The 24,687-nt window shown below is 38.3% G+C and overlaps 1 long non-coding RNA gene across 1 annotated transcript in view; it reads right to left on the bottom strand.

Annotated features, from left to right (window-relative positions):
- Positions 1-24,687, bottom strand: part of LOC130829727 (uncharacterized) — a 91,826-nt gene that overhangs the window by 53,865 nt on the left and 13,274 nt on the right. The window contains exons 2-3 of the long non-coding RNA XR_009047646.1: positions 15,046-15,193; positions 1,173-1,441 (exon numbers count right to left, since the gene is read on the bottom strand). This is a non-coding gene — a long non-coding RNA (uncharacterized LOC130829727). The remainder of the gene's footprint in view (positions 1-1,172; positions 1,442-15,045; positions 15,194-24,687) is intronic.

Here is a 24,687-nt window from a genome sequence, read left to right as displayed (position 1 = left end):
GCTTGCATTTTAACACCAGATTTCAGGTTGTCATAGGAATTCCATTTAATAAGCCTGAAGTTAAACAAAGTAATAAAAGAGGGACCTTTTTTGAGCTATTATATACCTGGGTTGAGTTTGAAACATCCCTGGAATTGGGAACAGTTTGATACAAAATTCACTGGATCTTCTGCAAGTAAGCCAACGCCAAAGGAAGATTTAGGTCTTTAGTACTCTCTAATTTTTCATATCTTTGTTTATTTTGTTAAATTTCTGCTAAAGCAAAAATGGCATCCAGAATGAACATTCATACAATTCTCTTCATTTCACCCATTATTAACTAATATAACCTGAAGGAATTTATGCATCCTCCAAAGTATCCAATTTAAATTAGGTTTACATGGCCTAGGAAATTTTGATACAAAATTCTAAAGTTATTCTCCTGTTTCAGTTAGCTGTGAATAGCATAAAATCCTATCACAGTGGCTTAACTAATAAATAGTCTATTTGATACATTAACAAGGAGTCTAGACTAGCCCTTCGCCTCAACAACACCATCAGGAACCCAGGAACCGTCCAGCTTCCTGTTCTGCTATTTCTAGCGTGTGGTCTTTCCTCCCTATAGTCATGGTTGCAAGATGTCTTGCAAGTCTAAATATCACTTTAATGTTCAAAACAGAAAGAACATACAGGTGTAAGGAAAATTTTTCCTGGGAAAAATTAGCTTTTTCATCTGAGAAATGAAACTCTCCTGGGGAGCTTCTGCCTTCATATTATTGCACCGAGCTGTGTTCATGATCAGTTTTAGCTGCAAGAAAAGCTGCAAATTCAATAGCTGCTTTCCAGCTCCATGGGGATACAAGAAGGTAAGGGACAAAGTAGTTCAAATGACCATTAAAAGAGTCAATTTACAGTATTGGTCATGTCTCATGATTTTGATCAAGTAGACCCAGTGATTCCAAGGCTTCCATGGCAATGTGACCAGATTTTTGGTTTGTGTTTGTTGTTATTTATTTGGTCCACAACTATACTAGTAAAGCATCATCCTCATCTTGAAGTACACATCATCAACATTTCTCTCTAGCTAATAGTCTATTTTATTTTGGATAACTGTCTGCGTTCCTTATCTATTGCTGCATAACAAGTTACACTAAAAGTTATCAGCTTAAAACGGCAACCGTTTATTATCTCACCACTTCTGTGAGTCAGGAATCCAGGTGTGGCTTAGCAGTGTGCCTTTTCCTCAAGACCCCTCACGAGGCTGTATTCAGTGTTGGTCAGCAGGGGCTGCAGTCTCATGTAAAGGCACAACTGGGGGCAGATTGGCTTTCAGGTTCATTCACATGATTCTTGACCAGATCAGTTTCTCTCTGGCTGTGGCCAAGGCCTCCTTTGGTTCCTTGCCACAGGGCCTCTCCGTAGTGCCACTGACAGCATGACATCTGGCTTCCCTAAGAGGAAGCTAGAAAGAAATTAAGAGAAAAGGAGAGCAAGGTGGAAATCACAGCTTCTTTGTAACCTCATCTCAGAAGCAATATTTCATAACCTTTTCCACATTCTGTGTATTAGAAGATGGGCACCAAGCCCAACCCATATTCAAGGTGAGAGAATTATACAAACGCATGACTACCAGGAGTCAGGTTTCACTGGAGAGACAATCTAGAGGTTACCATCATTATGTACATTGTCTATGTAATTTGGCAATTGATTGGATATTATTATGAGACTCAGTCTCTAGTCTGAGTAACTCATATATTACTTGATAATATCTTGGATACACTGAGAAAAATCTGGTATTGTATTATGGTTGGAAACTAGTTTAAGAAAATATTTTCTTAAATTCTAAGCTTAGTTAAATTTTGCTTAAATAATTCTTTGGAAGGCTACTAAGCAGATTCACTTTAGACCCTCCTCTAATTCCTAAACTACATAAAAGATTGGATTCTGTATTGTGTTAATTTCTGAATTATTTCAGAAATGTTACTACTGTCAATAAAGTCTTACCTTTTATATTTTCAAGTTTGGTATTAAAAAGTGCTATTGATTTGAGGTATCTATCCTGTATTGAATATCTGTGCTCAGTTTTATAATTTCTAAGTTTCTCCATTGATTTTGCCTAGTTCTCTATTTAAAAGGTCCCATCATCTGCAAATAGATAAGACTTGTTGCTACCCTTTTGATTCTTATACATCTGATTTATTTTTCTTATTCTTTTGCATTAACTAAGAATTCCAATATTATGTTGAACATTTGTAGTAATAGGAAAAATCTTTTTTCCTTTCTCTATTTTTAAAGGGTATACAACTACAGCTTTTTCAATGGTTATGACCATTGCTGGAGGTTATTTACTTTAATAGAACATCTGATATTGAAATACCATTATTTTCTTTGGGAAAATAGATTTAAAAAATACATTAAGATCTTGGACCAGAGTGTATAAAGGATTGTTTCCATTATATTAAAAAAAAAGTACATTTTATGTATTTTTTAAATGTTATTAGATTTAATTGACTTTGGAAGCTTTTTGTTATATAATAAATTATCTGTTTCTTGAGAGTTAAGTAGATGTATATTTAAAACTATTTGGTATTGGAGCTTTTGAGAGGAAAGAGGTATTTGATTATATTTTAATTTCTTCTCTGATAATTATCGTATCCAAGTTTTTCATTTAATCCTCTAACAATTTTGTATTATATGTAGCTCTAGAAATTCATCAATTTCATCAGTTCTCAAATTTTTAGTCATTCTGTTGTTCATGATATACTTTTATCATATTTTGATCTCTATATTATATAAGGGTTTCTGCAGGTCTTTTAAAACTATCTTTTTTTTACTGATCTCTAATTTTATGATTTTTCTTTTATAGAATTTATTTCATTTATAAATATTCACATATGTGCAAAAAGAATGTGTATGCTATGTTTTGGAGTATAAAATTCTGTTTACATCTACTGTCTAGGTTTACTAATCCCAAGGGTTTTTTCCAAATCTTCTAAATCCTTCCTTTTTTCTTTTTTGTCTTCTTGACCTGTTTGTCTTCTCAAAGATATGTTAACAACACTAACTACAGTTGTTGATTTATCTACTTTATCCTCATAACTTTTTTCATAATACAGGTAGATGTATATATCTTTCCATCATTTTCTTTTTAATCTACTATTTATTTTTCTAATGTAAATAATATTCATGTCTTTTAGTTATATTGTTTAATAGCTTAAATTGTATTTTGTCTGTTATTGAAATTGAAAATAGTTTTCCATGTTTTTAACTAGTTATTTTCAAATTTTCTGTTTCTTTTCAGTTTGTCTCTCATAGACAATGTATTATGGCATTTTATTTTCCCTGAGTGTCTCTGTGATTTGATGTGCATGTTTAATTTATTTACATTTACTTTAATTATGGTCCTGTTATGATTTACTCCTGTCATCCTATTTCATATTTTTTAATGTAACTACACTTTATTCTTATTTAATTATTTTTCTACTTTTCTACCTTTCATTGATTAGATCTATTTTTTTCCTTCTGGTTTGAAAATTAAAATTCAACATCTATTTTTTTGGTTGGTTTCTGCTCATGTATTAAATCTTATACTTAACTTTTTTAGGGCCCATTAATATCTATTTCTTCCACTTGAATAAAACAAGGACCTCAGCCTGCTGTCAAAATCTTCTTATCTCTGCTTGTCTCCTACTCACCATACACTGGTATGATCTAGAACTTTATATCTAGATTATTATACAGCTATGCTGTACAATGTAGTTACCACTACCCACATATGGCTATTCAAATTTAAATTCCTTAAAATCAAATAAAATTTAAAACTCAGTTCTTTGGCCACATTAGCCACACTTTATATCATAATAGCCATATATGGCTAAGGACTATCATAACTGGGCAGTGAAAACAGAACATTTCCATCCAAAAGAAAGGTCTACTGGATAGCACTGTTATATACCAATACTTACATACATGACTTTTTTGCCATTGTTTATTTCTTCTGAAATCATTTTTTTCTCTGTACAGCATCTTCTGTAGAATGTTTTCTGTAATATGTTTTATATGACTTGTATGTGTATCTCAAAGTGCTTTTATTTTATTCAATCTAGTGTTTAAATAATAGTTTACTTGTATGTAAAATCCTAAATTGGAAATTTTCCTTCAATATTTTAAAAAGATTAATAGTCTACTGCTGCCTTTGAGAATTTTGATATCGATTAATTTAGAGTGAGATTCTTTTTTTCTAGACACTTTTAGAATTTTGTCTTTGATGTTTTAAATTAAATGTGTCAAGATTTGGGGTTTTTCTTATTGTTGTCTTTTGCTCTATGAGCCCTTTTGATCTGATTCTTCTTTCTTTAATTCTTAGTCATTATTTCAACAACAAAAAATGCTGTGCTCCATCCAGTTTTACCTAATAGATCGAAGTTGACCTTTCTATCTCTGTTCTATATTTTAGTTCTTCTTAGATATTTTCCATCTCTCCATTCCTTTATTGCACCTTCTAGGAAAAATTTCATAGCTAGATCCTTGATCTCACTGATATATTCTTTGGGTACATCCATTCTCCTGTTATATGTGTTATTCCTGCCTCCATTTGATTCTTCTTCACTGACTGCTCCTACTTAGTATTTGCAATATCTTCTCCTCCTCTCTGCAGATAGCTATTTATTTTAAATTCTTGTTTTATCTGGGCCATTAATTCAGCTTGCTCTGATAAGTTTCTTCAGAACCTATTTTTCTTTTAAGAGTTAGTACACCTCCTTAATTATCTTTATTTTTTAACCATTTTTTGGTTTGGGGTTCCCCCCCCATCCTATGAGCTTAAATTCTGCTAGGACTATTGGTAACCTTAGCTGGTAGCACTTATTTGAAAGTAGAGATCAAAGCTCAGACCTAGCATGTGTTCTTCTCCTGGTACCTTTAGGAGGTATGGAAATGACTTGGAGAGAAGAACCTCTATTATTACAAATCTGGAAGCCTCTACTTCCACCCCAAGCCCCAATCCTGCCATTCACCTCCTATTTCTTTTTTCCAGGCACTGCTATTCCTGGAGTCTGATTCCCTCTGTTGTAATTGTCTTGTCCATTAAGCAAGGAGAGGGTACCAGCCTCCCCAGTGGAGACGGTAGCTATCAGATCTCCCCACCCCCAGCACTCTCATTGTTACCCGGCTCATCCACTGGTGCTGGCACAGGGCTGCTGTGGCCCCTCACTACAGTGCACTGGAGAAAACAATGATTCATCCAGGGCAAGGTAGGATGAAGAGGTGAGGACAATTAGAATGCTCCTTCTCACAACAGCCCCTAGTTAGCGGCATCTGGTTCTCTTCAGGTTTGGACAGCTGTTAACCTCCCAGAAAATGACCCTAACACCCTTTGTTACCACTAGGGTTGTACTGTTTCTGTTATCAATCATTCTCCCTGTTGCTTGTGTAGCATTTCCAGGTTGAGTCTAGGGAAAGGAGCTAGTCTCCTCTGCTAGTTTGCTGTCTTGTCCAGAAATCTCAGTTTGTTGGTCAAAGTTTATATTCTGACCTGATTTAGACATGGCCATAGGCCCAAGTAATCAAAGAACAAGTGATGTCTTAATGTGAAAAGTTTCCAGGAAATAAAGGACTCCACAACTTGGAAGGAAAATTATATATCCAATTTCCACTGAAAACTGGACCAGGGAAAAATCTCACTTGGAAAATAAAAAGCCTGAAATGGCTTATCCATTCCTAGCTTCCATTATTCCAGATTTTGAAAGCAAACTTATTTATAATTTTTCTTGAAATATAAATATAGAACACTGTTACTGATCCTCAAAAAAATTCTATATGCTTACTATGAAAATGGTAGAAATAAATTATTGGCGGTCAAAGACATAACTAATACTCACTAAATTATCAGCAAAATTTTATATTTTTATTAATCATTATCAACTGATTTTTATGTGCCAGGCATTTCCAAGTATATTATCTCATCTGTTTCTGGCAGTCAACTTGAGCAGCATCCTTAGAGATAAAGAAAGTTGAATAGAAGTTGTGACTTGTCCAGGGTTACCCAGGTAGTAAATGTTGGAGCTGAGATTGAAATCCAGGTGGAATTCTCTTTTAACTGCCTAACTTGCAATTTATGTTGTTTAAATGACATTAAGGATGCACATCAGAAGATAAGGGTAATTACTAGGAAATATTTACATCTGTCAAAAAGCTGTCTTGGATGTACACCTGGAAACCATGTACTTCGGCTTGATGTTTTATTCATTTTTTTTCCTTAAGTTTTTTTTTTAATCTACATATTATTTCAGAAACATATTGCTACCTCTCTGGGGGTAAACATGTGGTAGTTTCAGGATGAAGGCATATAAATGGAGCACCTGGGCTCTGTGGTTTCCCCCATGTGAGCATTATTTGGGGAGTTTTCATTTAAGCAGTAAGTGAGAGTCTTTTCTACAGTATAGCGATTGGAACAGGGTCTAGGATAAACGTAGGGAGTAGCTTTTCAATGAATTATTTAAGCAAAATTTAACTGAGTTTAGAATATATTTTTTTCTAAACCAGTTTCCAAATATCATACTAGACTCTTTTCTGTATATCCAAGTTACAGTCAGGTAATAAGTGAGTTATTCAGAGTAAAGCCAAGTGTAAGTCTCATAATAACACGTAATGAACCAAATTAGAAAAATGCACAGTTACGTGCTTTGTGTGCCCAGATATTTAGGCCAGAGATTTTTCCCTTAAAGAAATTATATCTTAAAAAGAGGGATCACCTTACAGAATCAGTCACCTTGGAGGATGCCATTTCAACTTTATTATGAACAAAAAATATAGTTTATGGCAGAAAAATTCTACTCTAATGGCTTCTATCACTGCTAGTTTTGGATGCTTATAGAAGCCACCTTCAGAACTTGTAAAAAATTATTCTGAACATATAGAATCATTATTCTTATAGATTTATGACCAATTACAAGTGAACATTGTAAATATACATTTTAAAAGATGAATGAAAAAAATAATTCTTAATGTTATGTGAATAGGCACCTATGGTGTAGGATAAAATTTCTAATGACAACATCATATAGTTGAAGTGCAACATTCAAAAGTAGCGCTTCTCAAAAATATATGGAATATGAGTGGGAAAACATGATAGGAGAGAGCTTAAAGATTTGCTCTGGTGAAGATGAAGACCCACTGTTTAAAGATACATGTGACAAGCTGAGCAAAATTGTTTTGCAAAAGACAGAAGTAGAAAGAATACTGCTCAATTATTACATTAGGTAATAAGGGTACTTTAAATGTGTAGATAGCACCAAATCTATTACATATTTTTAGTTAGCTGATTATTTTACCTATATCCCCAAATATTCATATGTTCAAGATGGGGGAAAAAAAATCAAGAATCTTCTCACCAACAACGCTTTCTATTCAAGGGCAACTAATATTGGGCATCTGCACTGAATCTCCAAATCTCTGCCATGTACCGAGCTATGGAGTTCAGCCCAGCAAAATAAGCCATCATGCCACCTGTCCCAGAAGCAGTTCATTCCTCGGAAAAATCGTGAATGAAGAGCAAACATAGCCAGCTGTAGGACATTTCTGCAGGTTTCTAGTACAACCTTTCATTTGATTCACTTTCCTGAACCAATGATATTAATAACGGGGCTATAAATAAAAATTATTGAATTAAATTTAAATAAATTAAAGGAGAATAAATATTCAAGCAATGACCATCCAAAATATGTTGTTGATTCTCGATGAGTGTATAATTCCCTAAAGAGCAAAAAAAAAAAAAAAAAAATTAGACAAGGAGATTCTTCCCACTTACTCAAAATAAGAAAATATAGATTAGAAGGCCAGGTAGGAAGTCTCCCCTCTACTTCAAAGTCAGTAATGGATAGAGCAAAGATGAAACACACAAGTGTGACCTGCAACATTTCTCAAAAAAAAAGAGTGATGACCAGGTGACAAAGACATCAGAAAAACTGCCTGCTAATACGTAATGACCAATGAAAGAAAGCCTAAAATCAACCTTATAAAATTAGGTCTACCAGCACAAATTCATCCAACACCACCCAACCTTTCCAAGATTTTCTCTGCAAAAATCATATCTTAACAGCCCAGGGATTCCCAGCTTTAGCATTATTGACATTTGGGACCCAGTGCACTGTGCTGTGCACAGTCGTATATTTAGCTGCATCACTAGCCTCTACCTACTACATGCCACTAGCATCCCTTCCCTAGTTGTGATAACCCAAAATGTCTCCAGATGTTGCCAGATGTTTCCCCTAGAAAATCTCCCCTAGTAGAGGACAACTGACCTAGATACTGTATGCTCAATATTAAAATGTAAGTAATGGCTGCTACTATATTTTCTGGCTAATTAATTCTAAATAAGAAGAATATGTATGAGATGAGGGAGGAAAGGTTGCCATTAATAACATTAGGAGCAAAATGAAGATGGCAGAGGCAACTATAGGCTGCTTTCACTTTTCCTTTCTCCTCTAGAGTCTTATAAAGCCTTCAGCAGGAAGAGAACCTGGTCAGCTTTAGTTCTAAGCAACAAACTAGTTCACCCTCAACTTCGTGTACACCTGGACCTTGGCAAGTTTCCTTCCTCTGGCCTCATGATGTTTCTGGATGGCTGCATTCTAAATGTGACCCAAGAGTGTTGGAGTCAACTGCGGAAGCAGGGCTGGGGCTGCCCTTCAGTCCATCTGTTCTATTAACCATGAACCCGTGTTCCCTCCCTCAAAGGTATTCTGTCAAACATCTCTAAATAGCAAATACCACAGCTACATCCACCCTTTCTTCAGATGTATGCCAAGGTGATTAAAGCCTCCTTCTATGACTTTGTGCTTCTTGAATACTTTATACCCAGTCCCAGCTGTATGAAAACTATCCCCCGTAGGAAGGGAAACTGTGACAGATCCCATGGTTAGTGCTCATAGACTTGCTCTCCTCTTTATCTAGGTGTCAATGTCACACGAACTTTATATCAGTTCTGCTTGTCTTTTCTTTTCCAAGTTCACAAAATGGAAAGCTGTTTAATTAAAATCAAGTGGTCTGAGCTAACCTCCCACTTCTCTCTCCATCTGTGGAGTATTTGCTTCCAGATATACTCGGGCTGTTCCAATTTTTCTGGGCTGACATTGGTCCAGTTCACCCCACTGCAGCATCAAACACACAGAAGCAAACACGTTTCCAAAGATGGTTATCTCTTTGATAGGAGAGGACTGACTTCTCCTCAGCTCTCCATTTCAGAGGGAATTTCTGTTCTACACTGTTCCTCTCTTTCATTGGTAAAAGACATCTAAGAAAGTACCAGTTCTTTTATGTATTCTCCCTATTTTTTCCTGAAAATCACTGATGTTAAGTTTGCAAATTACAATTTTGCAAGCCAGGTAGGGTGAAGGCTTATTTTAGCTTTGACGACAGATGTGACTTCTTTTTCCTCTTGCCTCTCTTCCCTTTTTAAGCAGAGAACATGTCTGATTGCAAGCTCCTTGAAGCAAGCGCCCTTGTCTTCCTTTATTTCTGTCTCCCCTGCAATGTCCAATTCACTGTCATGACATAATAGAAATGCAATATGAATTTCTTGGATTGAACTGAATTTTATTTCTAAAGGGAATTTGGCTGTGTCCCAGCGATGCCTTCCTGCAATTGACTCAGATGCTGACTGCTCAGTCACTGATTGCCATTGTCGTGAGGGCTGCTGAGTAGGTTGGTCGTTTCTGAAGTGGACACCTGTCTCTCTCAAAGACAGAGCTGAGTCACCACGTAATTTCACTGACTGAGCAGTGCATTGAGATATTAACTCAGAGCCATGATCAACCTGAGCAGAATTCACTTTGGAAATTTAGTAGCGAAGATAAGTTCCCTGTTTTTCTTCCTAGTGTTCCACTGCCCCTTGGACTTTGCGAGTTCTTCATACCCTTCTGTGATACCTTGAAGGCTTATTAGCCTTCCTGCTGAACAACACCGCATCATTTTTCAGATGGTTAGAAAGTGACAGCAACAGCAAGAGCTGCCTTTCCCAGTGACCTTAATTTGCTACCACTACAGCGACTGGCTGAAGATTCAGCACCTGCTAAACTAGGCAGACACAGCGGTTCTGCATGCGGGCTCACCCTAAATAATTACATCTCCGAAATTTTGCTGTACTTAAAGGCATTTAAAGATTTCTTGTGTTTATGTCTTCTCTTGTTAACTTGGCCTCTGAGCATCTCTCCACTTCTGTTTTGATGTACCAACCTCATTGTTTATATGAACATTACATACGCTTTTCAGCCATTAAACCCATTATTATAAACCCACACTAAAATCCTACATGATAGATTGGAATTATGCCTATTTTGAGCAGGTATGATGCATACAAGCATTTTAAGGAGTTTTAAAATACACAAGCCGGACAGAAAGGCAATTCAGGGGCAAGAATCTTAAAATCAAGTGAATATGTTAACCTCAAAGTGTCAGCACTCTGCAAGACATTTCAATATTTTTAAAAATACAGATAAACCAAACTCTTTGCCTGAAGATCCCCAATGTTGATTCTGTACAGGTTCCATAAAGTTGCTTTTGTTAAACTCTCCTATTACTTCCCAAATTGACTAGCAAGGGATTTGTCCGTCCATCAAAAGCCCAAGGAACAAAGTGTTGTGGGAATGTACAGCAGCAGGTCTTACACCCTGCTGTGGGAGCATAAACTAGCACGAAGTCTTTGGAAAACAATTTAGCATTATCTAATAAACTTGAAGATGCACATATACTGTGACTCCAATCTTTCACTCCCGGGTATATTTCCTTGAGAAAGTTCACCACATGCACCAGGACACACGTCCAAAATATTCACAGCAGCATTATTTTTAACAGCAAAAAAAAACTGGAAACAACACAAACATCCATTGACAAGGGAATAGATAATTTAATTGTGTGTTAAAAGAACTCTCTGCCCAATCTTGTACATGTGCCAACAGACTTGACTGCTGCCTGACCCTAAGCCTGCTTGAGCCTTCTGTGGTTCATCCTAGACCTTGCAGAGAGCTGGACCAGGTTTAATGCCCACTCAGGAGCCATCAGGCTATGATAATGACCCATGGACATACTGCCCCATTCCCTTCTATATTCAGTCAAAAACTGCCCTTCAGACTCCTGTCTTATTTGGAAAGAGCTTTCAGAAAGATTAACCAAACTCATGCCAGGATAATGCTGCTCTAAAAATTAAATTCATACTCAACATATACTATTCTTTGTTGTTGGTTGTTCTTCAACATGTATTATATTTATTTGAGTATTATATAGCAGCATAAATAAATGCACTATAGAATATGCATCAATAGGAACCTATCTTACAAACATAATACTATGTTACTCAGGAATATGTACATATATGGTTATGTATACACATATGTTTGTGTATGTGTGCACAAAACACGTATGTTTGTGTATGACTGACACAAAATAAAGAGTGAGCTTTTCCAGTCATCTTAGCTTTTCCAGTCATCTTCACCCAGCAGCCAGGCATGTCAGTGAACGAGGCTATCTGGAAAATCAGTTGCAGTTTCCTCCATATAAAACCAGAACACTAATTATTGTAGCATTACTATTATTATTAAGATAAAATAACATATGTAAATTTCCTAGCATAATGCTTTGAACGTAAGTGGCTACTCAATAAATGATAGCCAAGTAGCAGCATCATGAGAGGCCACAGGCTCAGATGGCTACAAGGTGCTTCATACACAAAGGCTCAGTTTTCAATCTGTGGTCCAGTCTGATTACCTGCATCAAAAACACCTGAGAGGGACTTCCCTGGCAGTCCAGTGGTTAAGACTCTGTGCTTACAATGCAAGGGGCATGAGTTCAATCCCTGGTAGGGGAAATAAGATCCCACGTGCCATGAGGCCAAAGTAAATAAATAAATACATTTTTTAAAAAAGATCACTGATCATAGCTCACCATGACAAATATAAAAATAATTTAAAAAATAAAATAAAACCTGGGATTGCCTTTTGGGAATTCCCTGGCAGTCCAGTGGTTAGGACTCCACCTTTCCACTGCAGGGGGCATGGGTTTAATCCCTGGTCCAGTCCAGGGAACTAAGATCCTGCATGTTGTGCAGTGTGGCCCAAACAAAAACAGAAACAAAACAAAACAAAAAAACACTTGGGATGTCTTTAACAATGCATTTATGGACCTCACTGCAAGCCTATATAATTAGTATCTCTATAGCTGGGGCCAGGGACCCTGCATTTTAACAAATTTTCCAGGTGATTCTTCAGCAGTAAGTGATTAGGAACCACAAGTTTAGAGACTCAAATTCAGTGGTTAATGAGGTGACCTCGAGAGAGGATATAAAAAGATTAGGAAAAAGGACAATGCCAGTTGCCTGTTTAATGATTACCAGGAGTATTGAAAGTACAGGAGTACCTGAGATTTTAATTAATAATAATTAATTATACATACTACTTACTGAATACCTGCAATGTGGTAGATATAATAAGTACATTATATTGTTTCCAATAAAATCTCTGAGTGGTGTTACCACCCCTGTTTTCACAGATGGGGACACTGAGGCTCAGAGCTGTTGAGTGGTTGCCCATGGACCTATATCTCGTAAGTAGGAGAGGCAGGATCCCAAACCAGGGCTGCCCTACTCTTTCTATAAAGACATAAGCCATCAATGATATTGCTGCTGTTAGGAACGAAACAAGGTTATATTTACAATTATGCATGTGCTAAGGACCCGAAAGCAGCATTAATATATGTAAGCCAAGAGGTGTCAGCAAGGGAATTCTTTCCTTGCTATAACTGCTCTCCTTTAGAGCTTTAATCATTGAAATAGCCATACTTGATTTTCTGTAGGCTACAACGACAGGGGACCGAAAACAAACAGGACGTTTACATGAAAATCGACACTAATATTTAATATTCTCCCTAGCTCTCCCCAAAATTACTTTAAATGGAGTTTTTGGTTGTCTGATTAGCAGAGCAGGGGTCCATCCTCCATTACTAGAACTCACTGGCTGTCTGATTCTAGATGCTTTCAGTGCCCTGTGCGAAGAGCCAGAGGGAGCCTCAATGCCCATCACAGGTCCACTCTGCTGAGGGCAGGATGTGAGAAAGGAAGCGAACGTAGTTATGGATATCTTGATGGAGACGCCTGAGACTGAAGAAGCCAAAGAAGCCGAAGCTAAATCTTGCCCACCCCATCACAGCCCACTTAATGCTGGGCTCCGCTGCCAACCTGTGGTCTGAGATGGGAGGACAGGGAGGCGAGAGGAAGCCCCTCCCTGCTCTGAATCTGCCATCCCTCCCAGCTACAGGCCTGACCTCTGCCTCTGTCTCTAGGGACAGTGGATACTTTATAGACTCCAGAGGAAAGGGTGATGTCAATCTGGAGGGGGAAGGCTACAGAAACATGGCAACAGCCACACCTCCCCTAAGAGCAATTAACCTTAAAATAATTTCCAAGTGGGCACTTCCTATTCTAGGATATGCAAGACACAGGCAATTCCAGGGATTAATGGGAGACAGGAAAAGGAGAAAGTGCATTCTGAAGTCTTTCCAACTGCTCGCATCACCCACCAGACACATCCACTTGATTAACACTAATTCCTGCAGCTGTTGGTTTTCTCACTGGCCCCCTGTAAGCTTACGCAGTCAGGCCTCACCGCCAGGCTTTTGAAAGGCTAATGAAGTTCTTAATCTGATTTCTCCACAAATGGAGCCCTGACTTTGCTGGGAGAAAAAGGCTGCCTCTACTGCCACTAACAGAGTATATTTTCTTTCCGAGTGTTTAGTGTACAAACATGCTTTTATCATCTGTAAGCATTCCCAAAATAAGCGCCTCTGGGGAAGAATGGGAATCAGTCTGATGTCCCATCCCATTCCCTAATGTACTTCGAAATTTTCTTATCACAGAAAATGAATCACAGGGCTCTCATTTTCCCATGCTCACGGGGTCTTTTTAGTGACTTCACATTCTATGAGCTATTTTTAGTGGTTAAATACTCACTTCTTAAGAGCAAAGCTCCTCCTGTCCATTCGTGGTCTGGGAATAAAAACAATCTTAATATATTGGCAAAGTGTTCAGCCCTATTTTATTGATCTTCTCTGGCCAGAAACTACCTAAATATTCCATGAGAGCAGAAAGTATATTTGGCACCCTAAAATATTGGTGTAACAGGTCTTTTTTTTTTAAGGCGTATTAAAATCAGTTAATGTTCACAAAACAATCTTAAAATAAAAATAAATGATTACTATTTTTTCAAAAATCAAAACCCTAAAAATGTTAAAGCCAAACATGTCCCCAGGGCCGATTAAACTATGGACCAATTTATATTTATTTATTTATTTATTTTAAGGATGTGGGAAGTAAAGAAGGATAAGATTATACTCAGGACAGAATCAATTTTGGAGTTGTACTGCAATGACACATGTCATCGGAACCATATTTTTTAAGCTTGTATAACTTTTTCACCATAATATACTTCCATCTGATTCTCTAACCTCAAATGTAAAAATAATGTCACAAGACAATAAATTTGTCTTTCTTTAATTTGACATATCCATTTTTACAACAGGAAAATGCCAAATTTTGTTTTAGAAAAAGAAAATGTTGTATAGACAAGATTATTTGTCAACCAAATTACAGCAGGACATCAATCACATCTGAGTTTTTCTTAACCAATTCCTAAAACATTGGTTTGGACTCTTTATCCTGAAACAAGACTTTCACAGACTTCCTCATAGGTCCTTATTCACTGCAAAGCAGCAAATCACCAATGAAAAATCTCCTCTCCTTTGCTCTCTCCCATCACTGACAAAATAGGGACATTTGGGTCATGTTTTCAAGAGAAGTACCCACTGCTTTGACTTGAATGTGATACTTCATTCCCTTAATTTAACTTCAGTTTTGTCTCTGGAAAAATACAGAAGCAAACTGAATCCTTTTCTATTAAAATAGGTATTTATCTGTGATTAAAAATCATGCACTTTGATGAATGGGGCCAGCAAGCTGAGCCTTTGGGAACACAGCCAAGCGGGGAGGTGGAGGCAGCTGGAGAAAGACTGTGGGAAACTTACTCTGCTGGTTCAGTGCTGAGGTCCCAGACTGATGACGAAAACTCAAGCTTAATTCAGATCTTGTTCAGGTCAACGTCAGGGTCCAGTAAGTTCTTATCAAGTTGCATAGGAAGGCTGTAGGAGTACAGACATCAAGTGATCCTGAAGTCTAGTTAGGAAGAGAGCAAAATCCACTGAGGATTTAGACACTAAGGGACATGAGTCAGACAAACCTAGGACACACCTCCAAGTGGCCAAGGCCCGCCCCACAGTCATACTGCACCCCAGACCCAGAGCTGCAAAGCCCACTTAGTGGGTCACTTGGGCATGGACCCATCAGGACTGAATAGAGCTAGATTTGTAGTGACTTCAGCTGGGAGGGGTAGATGAACATTATATAAAATTACTTATTTGCAATTATGACTCTTCCAAATTCTTTAAGTTATTTTACTTAGCCATTAAATTACTTTGGTTAGACAGTAATTGGATTCTCTCATTAGCAAAGCGGGAGGTTTGCCCTTTTGCATTTCATAAGCCTGGGAAAAATGCAGTTCTTAAATGCTCCTAGATAGGCTGTTAAAATTCAGAGTTAAAGAAGCCTATGGTTTAAAAAGAATCCCAGACTTGACATTTTGTGTAATGTTCAACAAATCCTTAACAACCCTTCCTGGACATCAAGCCTGCACCTGACCCAGCCCTGTGGACACCCGCTCACCCCTACAGGTAAACCTCTGCGCTCTGGCTTCCCAAACCAGTCTTTGGTCAGCCCATCAGTCTGTTCCTTGGATTTCAGTGTGCCTTATGATGGAGTCCACCATGGCCCTTGATATAGCTAAATTCAAGTCTTATGTTTATTGACTTCACTGCATCATCTGACTTCTTTTGTTTGTTTGTTTGTTTGTTTGACACTATCCAATCTTTTTTCTCTTACCATGGCTCTCCTGGCTTTTCTTTCACCCATTATTCATTCTTTCTCAGACTTTTTTCTCAGTTCATTTCTCTGCCCATCCCTTGAATACTACTGTTTTTCCTAGTTCCAATGTAGACTTTTACACTCCTTATTCTATTGACTCCCCATTGGCAATCACTTTCATAACCACTGTTTCAACTACTTTCTGTATGTGGAAGCCCAGAACTTTCCTTGGAACTTATACTTCTATGGGAATGTCTTACACATTCCTCAATGTCTCTGAAACTAATCTTTTTTTTCACTTGCAAATCTATCTTCTAAAGTTCTCACCATGATTACAAATTTGCTGTTCACACAAGCTAATTCATCACCCTTCTTGTACCCTTTATTCTTTTTTTTTAATTTTATTTATTTATTTATTATTTTTGGGGGGGTACACCAAGTTCAATCATATCCTTTACTCTTGACAAGAGTCATTCCCAGAGTTCTCTTATCTGGGCTTTCCAAATACCTATCCACTCTATATTCTCTTCCCCGTGTCCTTTCCTTAGTTCAGGGATTCCTCAGCCATTGCCCATATTATTCCCGTGGCTTCCTAGCATTTTTCTCTCCTTCTGATGTTGCTCCTCTACCATTCTCCATGTTGCAGCCAAGTTACTTTATTTTTTTTAAGCTCTTTATTGGAATATAATTGCTTTACACTCTTGTACCAGTTTTTGAGGTACACCAAAGTGAATCAGCTATATTTATACATCTATCCCCATATCCCCTCACCCCCATGACTCCCTCCCACCCTCCCTATCCTGGCCCTCTAAGGCATCACCCATCATCGAGTTGATCTCCCTTTGTTATACTTCCCACTAGCTATCTAGTTTACAGTTGGTAGTGTATATAGGTCTATGCTACTCTCTTACTTCAATCCAGCTTCCCCTTCGCCCCCTCCCCCCAACCCCATGTCTTTCAGTCCGTTCTCTGCATCTGCAACCTTCTTCCAAGTTACTTTATGACAACAAAATGAATCTGATTATGCTATCCCTTGCTTAACACTTTTCATGGTATCTCCTTACCAACAAAATAAAATCCACACTCTTTAAAATGGCATGCATTTTAGTGTTGTTTGTTTGCAAAGAACACAATTTGACTGCCCCCCAAAAGGAAAGAGTATTTATTAAAAGTTACAGAGTGGTATCTCTTGGCACAGAGAGGCAGGAAGTGCACCTCAAGAACCTTGCTCACAAGTCACATGATGTCATGTCTCTGCTTCTCTCTGAGCACCTGTTCTATTACCTTGTTTCTCTCTGCAGACCTGTGAGAGCTACTTCAGGAAGCATGTGGTGGAGAAGGGCTGCCTCAGCCTAACTCTAGGCGACCTCTGCTCAGAGATCCATCACATACCGGTATGACCCTTAGTTGAAAAGCAGACATTTGACGGGTTCAGCCTGGTCTATCATTTAGCTCCTCTGGAGTCATGTAACCACCCCTTATCCAATTGTTGTGGCCAGTGACAGCCAGAGACAAATATGTTACCTTGACTCACACCTTTAGCAAGGTTGTGAATGATGAACAGTTCCCATAGAAAGGCGTGATCTGGGGACTTCCTAGGTGGCGCAGCAGTTGAGAATCCTCCTGCCAATGCAGGGGACATGGGTTCAATCCCTGCTCCAGGAAGATCCCACATGCTGTGGAGCAACTAAGCCCGTGCGCCGCAACTATTGAGCCTGCGCTCTGGAGCCCGTGAGCCACAACTATTGAGCCCATGTGCTGCAACTACTGAAGCCCACGCGCCTAGAGCCCGTGCTCCGCAACAAGAGAAGCCACGGCAATGAGGAGCCCGCACACCACTACGAAGAGTAGCCCCCACTCACTGCAACTAAACAAAGCCCATGCACAGCAAAAAAGACCCCACACAGCCAATAAAATAAATAAATTAAGAAAAAAAAAAGAAAGGCGTGATCTGGACAGGTTCCCTCAAATGTAGGTAAACTGCAACAAAGGAAGCCTTTTCTTACTGTCCCATGCCTGCCTGTTAAGCCTCATCTCTACGTCTAGCTCTTCCCTGTCCTGAATTTCTTATATATTTTTGCCCCTTTTTGCATTCTGGTGGTGCTTATCTGCCTGGAGTATCTTTCCCCCTCTCTAAACTGACCCACAAACTCCTGGAACCATGTATTTGACAAACTATTCATTGTCCTTCAAAATTCTGCATAAATGCCACCTTCCCTTTGAAGGTTCCCTTAAAATTCCTCCCCTGGAATTAGAGATTCCACCTTCAGATCCCCTCATACTTTGAATATACACCCCCTCCATTAGTACTTAAATTCACTGTACTGTCTTCTTTGGTTCCCACCTCTCTTCTTAACAGAGAATGATCTTCTTAATGGTAAAGTCCAAGTTTGTAACTGCCCTGGTGGCAAGCACAGTTCCTGAGATATGATGAGTCTCAACCATTAGTGGGAAATAAGAGACGAGAAGAGAAATGGAGAGGATTAAGGAAAGGAGTAGTAAAGATATACTCTTCCCCCTCATTTTCAGGAGCAAGCCTTCGCCATGTTTGCATGCACCGTGAGACCTCTTTGGAGGGAGGGGATGTCTATCAAAAGCTGAGCAGTGGGTGGATTATGACCTGCATGTCTGGTCTTGCCCTTGCCATTGGTCCTGCCATCTCTTCTCTAACCAGATCAGCACACTGTCCCTGTCCCTCTATGTTCTCCTTGCTCCCTCATACAAGACGCTGATACATTGCCTTATTGAGAGATGTCTGCACCTCTACCTATGGAAGAGGACTTCTTGGCTGGAGAAGAAATAGCTTCTTTTTCAAGATCTCTATAGTAAAACATCTGCTGCTTTCTTTTTTTGTTTGTTTGTTTGTTATATTTTCTCTGCTGCTTTCTTTTCTGACATTTTGCCCTATCTTATCTGGCATCTTGAAGCACCAGGTTTACCTTCAGTGCCTGTGAATTCCCTGGATTCTGGCTAATTTGCATCAGACTATAAGCTTGCGAACAGAGACTAAATTCACCTTGACTAAATTCTCCACGTCCTGGCATTAACTCTGGCCAATAGCAGTCAATAGATAAATGTTATCTGTTTTATTATTTCTTGCCCAATTTTATCCAGACCTTCAGGTTCTGGGCCTTCTTCCTGCTCTCCTAGCTATGGCTTCCTATCATGCTAGGGCATTTCTTCACTACCCAGGTGTCCAACAGGTACATGTGTTCAAGGAAAGATAATTGCATGACCCAAAATCTTTCTAACCTAAGAAAAAGGTAACATAGTGATAACTACTTGAAATAGATGCAGCATGACACCAGCACTCAGGAGGTGCTCCTGGTTCAAAAAACCTTGTGTGATTTTTGTACTCCTGGGATGGTCTCTCATAATAGCTATTTTCCTGCAATTCACTGTGCAATGACAACATTTGAATTAGGTTTTGTTCTGTCCTAAAGCTTTTCCTCTGCTTATAGTCCTACTATTTCAGCTCCCTCTACTAACACTCCCTGCTCCCTATCCTGGCATACTTAGCCCAGCAGAAAGCAACCTTCTGATGTTTGTCACTGTGTCTGAATGCCAGGCACTCTCTGCAAGTAATTTCTGGGCTTTTTCAAAGAGGCCAATGATACAATTTAAGAAGCCTAAAGTTTTGTTAGGGAGGGTCTTATTTCTCACTTTTATGTCACACCATTGCCATTTGCTTGGGGTGGGAGAGTTTTGGGTCTGGAGAGAGCTTTGTGCCAAGACCCAGTGCTCCTTTCAATGATCACTCTACACAGTTCATCTGGACAGTGTGTACACAATCTTAAAAATTAGGAGGGAAAGCCTAGGAGTGGTCTAGGTAATAAAGACCTCCGTCTGGAAACCAAAATCTCCTAATCTTAAGTATAAATTTTTCCACAGAACTAATGTTGTATTAATTAATTCCTCTAAAGCCATTTCCTTATCATTCTAGTGGCAATTTTCTGACTCTGGAAAAGTTTAAAAATACCCAGTGGTAAAAACTGGTATTCAAAAAAATATTATATGAAGGAATAAACAGAGAGAATAAGAGGACAGTCAACAGAAAAGCAAAGCAATTATAATAAGGAAGTAAATGTTCAACAAATTAAAGTAATATGAAAATAGTACTATGTCTAGACAGCCAGTATTTAGGAAGGGGTTAAGATGTCACAGGAAAAACAAGAAAGTATGTTGAAGGCTGGAAAAGAAGTGGATATTGGTATATGTATTCTTTCCATTAATTTCTTTCCTTATTCTCTTTGGCTATACTGACTAATGCTACATTCCAAACCACTTCAGTATTTCATCAAGTTACCAGACACTACTGGAACATTAAGAAGATAAACAATTGATTTAGTGTCCCTTCCTTAAAATAAAATTGTACTTTGAACTAAACTAATGCAACAAAAAGAAATGCAAATATAAATTTATGAGAAAACAACAAGAAGTTTAATTAATATTCATGTTCTGAGCCTGAAGTGAGAAACTGAACATTTTGAATTCCATTTCATGTCCTGCCTTCACTGCTGAGATTCTGATCTTCATACACACACTTATTTACCTGTGATTCAGAATTAACAGTCTTCCCCCATCATGACCTACTGAGTTAAATTAAATATATAATAGGATATGTTTTTTTAAAATATATACACACACATACACACACACACACACACACACACATATCTACTTATAGATAAAATATATTTGATGTCTTTAAATCTGTTAAAAAAATATAACAACTACACAATGATTAGCAAGGATGGTACTCAAACTTCACCAATAAGTGAAAGCATTCTAAACCTCCTCTCTTGCTTTGACGAGATCCCTGGGTTCCATTGTACCTGGGACTGCATCAGATCCATACCACCTCATGGTGTATTCGAAATGCAAATTTACACCAAGTTCTTACGTGTCCACCCCATGCCTTGGGCTGGAAAAAAACCCTTGGAGCATTTATAGACCTGGATATGCCCTAGTCCCTAAATGACTCCAGCTGCCCCATGTGTGGTATTGGGAATATGATGAGCTACAGTCCAGTTAATAAAGCCAGGGACACCTACACAGGGCCATCCTAAGGAGGCTGTTGGTGGCCTCTGCACAATAGGCCCCTGGTGACTGTAATTTCCCCAAAGATTCAAGATGGTAAACACTGAAATCAGTGCTCTAAATAGCTTACAGCTTCTACTATAACAGTCTCATATTTATCGGCTGTTTAAATGTATAAAGTGAGTTTATTTATTCCTTCTTCAATACAGCATAGCTTCAAATGTGTTTACACATTATTCCATATTTTCTACTAATGTGTTCTATGGAAATCCTACCACAGTGATAACTGATGTACACTTAACCACAGTTTAAAGTTTTATTTTAAAAATCCCCAAAGATCACCCAGCCTCCACTATGAATCTTAATAAGAGGGCCTTATTTGTACTTTCATTGCCTACATGAAAAATCTGTTGATATTAAATTTGATATATAAATAAACATGCCATAACTTTAAAATAAAGAATATTTTTAAACAACTGTGTGTTGAAGGTTACTATGAAATATTTTTTCATGGTAGAAATTTATTTGGATTTTTTTCGACCATTTCTTGCACAATGAAGTAATATTTCAAAATTAGTTGTTGGGAGACAACTCCCCATGGGACACACACATTTCTACATGTCTTGTAAACAGAGGCACTGGCTATCTTTGCTCTGTACTATTTTTCCAAGGATGATTTATATAACAAACAATATTGGAAGATAGAAACAGCCTCTCTCTGTGGAACAAAGGAAAGGCTTGCTTACAGCCTTGGAAAATAAAGATGATATCTCCCCACCTCCCATAACACGGGATAGTCACATTTACTGTACAGTATAATAAAAATGATATTTCCCTATTAAAAAGAACAAGCATGCCTACTGCCCATTATAAAAGAGACAAGTTCCCTAAGACCGGACTTCTTTCCTCTAATACAACACACTGTGTGCTCAGATGTCACCTGGCCTTTTTTTTTTTTTTTTTTTTTTTATTGGCTGCCTTGGGTCTTCATTGCTGTTCGTGGGCTTTCTGTACTTGCAGAGAGCGGGGGCTACTCTTTGTTGTGGTGTGAGGGCTTCTCATTGTGGTGGCTTCTCTTGTTGCAGTGCACAGGCTCTAGGCACGTGGGCTTCAGTAGTTGTGGAGCGTGGGCTTATTGGTTGTGGCTTGCAGGCTCTAGAGCTCAGGCTCAGTAGTTGTGGTGCACGGGCTTAGTTGCTCTGCTGCATGTGGGATCTTCCCAGACCAGGGCTTGAACCCGTGTCCCCTGCATTGGCAGGTGGGTTCTTAACCACTGTACTACCAGGGAAACCCATCACCTGGACTTCTTCACAATGGGGCTTAGGGCTGAGGGAAGCAACCCAGGAGAATGCAGGTATTCTGGACACTGCTATTGCTGGGAATAAGAAAGCCCTCTATCTGTGATGGAGTCTCCTGTCTTCCACCAGCATCCATGAAATTGTGAAAAGCTAACGTCTTAGCTTGCAGTTTCAGTAAATCTCAGGTCCTTCACCGTTCTTGATATTATTTTTTCTAAAATCACGTATAATGAAAAATTATATATGAAGGTGCAAATGATATATACATTTCAAAAATACTTTACTCAAAAAAATAAGATGGAAATTTCTATTCGAATGAAGTTCATGCTGCACTCCCTAACTTCAGCTGCATTTCAGAATTCCAGAGTGGTTTAACCTATATTATAATAAAAAAGGAATCACACTCTGACTCACAGAAAGTCCTTCACGACTACTTCTCCTTTAAGAGATGAGCTTCTTTCAGTCTATGTTGAGTAAAGTCATTCAACCTAAACTACTTCAAATTCCCTCCTCATTTCAGAAAGTTCTCCTTTTTTTAACTTTTTATTTTATATTGGAGTATAGTTGATTCACAATATTGTGTTAGTTTCAGGTGTACAACAAAGTGATTCAGTTATACATATACATGTATCTATTCTTTTTCAAATTCTTTTCCCAATTCGGTTGTCACAGGATACTGAGCAGAGTTCCCTGTGCTGTACAGTAGGTCCTTTATCTTCGCTACTCCTCTCTTTTTCTTTTATCTTAGAAATTGTGTGGTACGTTATTATAATTGGCCCCAGGTATCATGCATCTCTGTATTTACACCCTTGTGTCATCCTTTCCCACGTTGACCCTCAGCTGCTCTGTGACCTAAAGAACACTTTCCTTTGACCCAAAGAATAGGACAGCAATGATGCTGGGTGAATGGCAGTGCCTTCACCTTAAGAAGCCTTGCAACTTTCTCTTCCCTGAGCCACAACATAAAAAAAGAAACCTCCAGGCTATCCTACCAGAAAGGCCAAATGAAAGAGAGGGCCAGGAGGATAAAAGAGAACCCCTAGCATTTCAGCCAAACAGGCTAAGTAATGAGACAAACAAGTCTGATATTTTGGACCCTCTGGTGCAAATTGTGGCCACCTCATGTGGACTCAGATGAGATGACATGGAGTGGAGAGGAACCATCTCAGGTGGGGAATAATAAAATGATGTTGCTTTATGCTGCTACATTTTGAGGTGGTTTGTTACATAGCAATGTGGTGCTGCTGGTCCCATGACTTTAATTAAGACCTCTATTAAAATGGCTACCAAATCACCACACACTAACTTCTTTCCCAGTCTCTAGATTTTTGTTACTTGAATCACCATCAGAATTGACATCTCCTGGAAGCTGGGGGGGGAAAGCAGAATTTTGGACTCCACCTAGACTTACTTAATCAGAATCTGCATTTTAATAAGTTCCCCCATCACCTGTACGTGCATGAAAATCTGAGAAGCCCTGCTCTAAATATGTATTTCCATCTACTTAGCCAAAGCAAAAATAATCATTTCACCTGTTCTTCCCCAAAACTACCACAAAACACTTCTTTTTCTAGTGAGCCATTAATCTATTATGATTTTACCATGAACTGTATCACAAAAGCCAAAATCTTTGGAATTGTCCTCGACTTGCACTTCTGCCTTAACTGCCCTGGAGTACCAGTCCATCAGTACCCACCTGGCTAGTTTGACTGCCAATGTCACTCCTTCTCCTCCAGTTTTGCCTTCCTGCTTACAATAGCATTGAGTTTCCCTTTCTGTAGACTATTACGACCACATCTAAACTTGACACCCTCTCTCTAGCCTCCCTCTCTTTTAATATATTACTTACTGCTTATCATCCTCAAACAAAAAATAAAAGTCAAAATGGCAAAAAATAACAAAGCAATAAAGAATTTTAAAAAGAAAACAAAAAAGAACATAAAAAAAAAAAACAAACAGAAAATAAAACCAAAATAACAAACATACATCATGTTCTTATTTAAAATCATCCTGAAATTTTCTTTTCTACATAACATAAAGTATAAACCCTACCACACAGCATTTAATACCAAGCAAGTCCCAGCCCCAACCTGCCTTTTGGACACACTCCCTACACTCTCAACTCAAAATGGAAAACCAAAACTTATTCACCTGTTCACTTAATCTGGAATTCTCTCCATTCCCCTTATACCAGTAGTTAGGTTAAATCCTACCTCTCCTTGGAGGCTCATCCTCCCTTGTAATACACTCCCCAATACTCCGGTCTAGAAATAGGCACTCCTCATTCCTCTGAGCCCATTTGACATTAATGTAATTTATTCCAGATTTTAACACATATTGCCAAACATTTTGCTACCCATGCGTAATCCACTCCACGAGACTCAGCTCCTCAAGTTGAAGATGACATTCTAT

Source organism: Hippopotamus amphibius, chromosome 10 (genome assembly GCF_030028045.1).
Source record: "Hippopotamus amphibius kiboko isolate mHipAmp2 chromosome 10, mHipAmp2.hap2, whole genome shotgun sequence".
Lineage (NCBI taxonomy): Eukaryota > Metazoa > Chordata > Mammalia > Artiodactyla > Hippopotamidae > Hippopotamus > Hippopotamus amphibius.
Note: the sequence above shows the minus strand (reverse complement) of the source record. Positions and strands in the feature narration are given on the sequence as shown.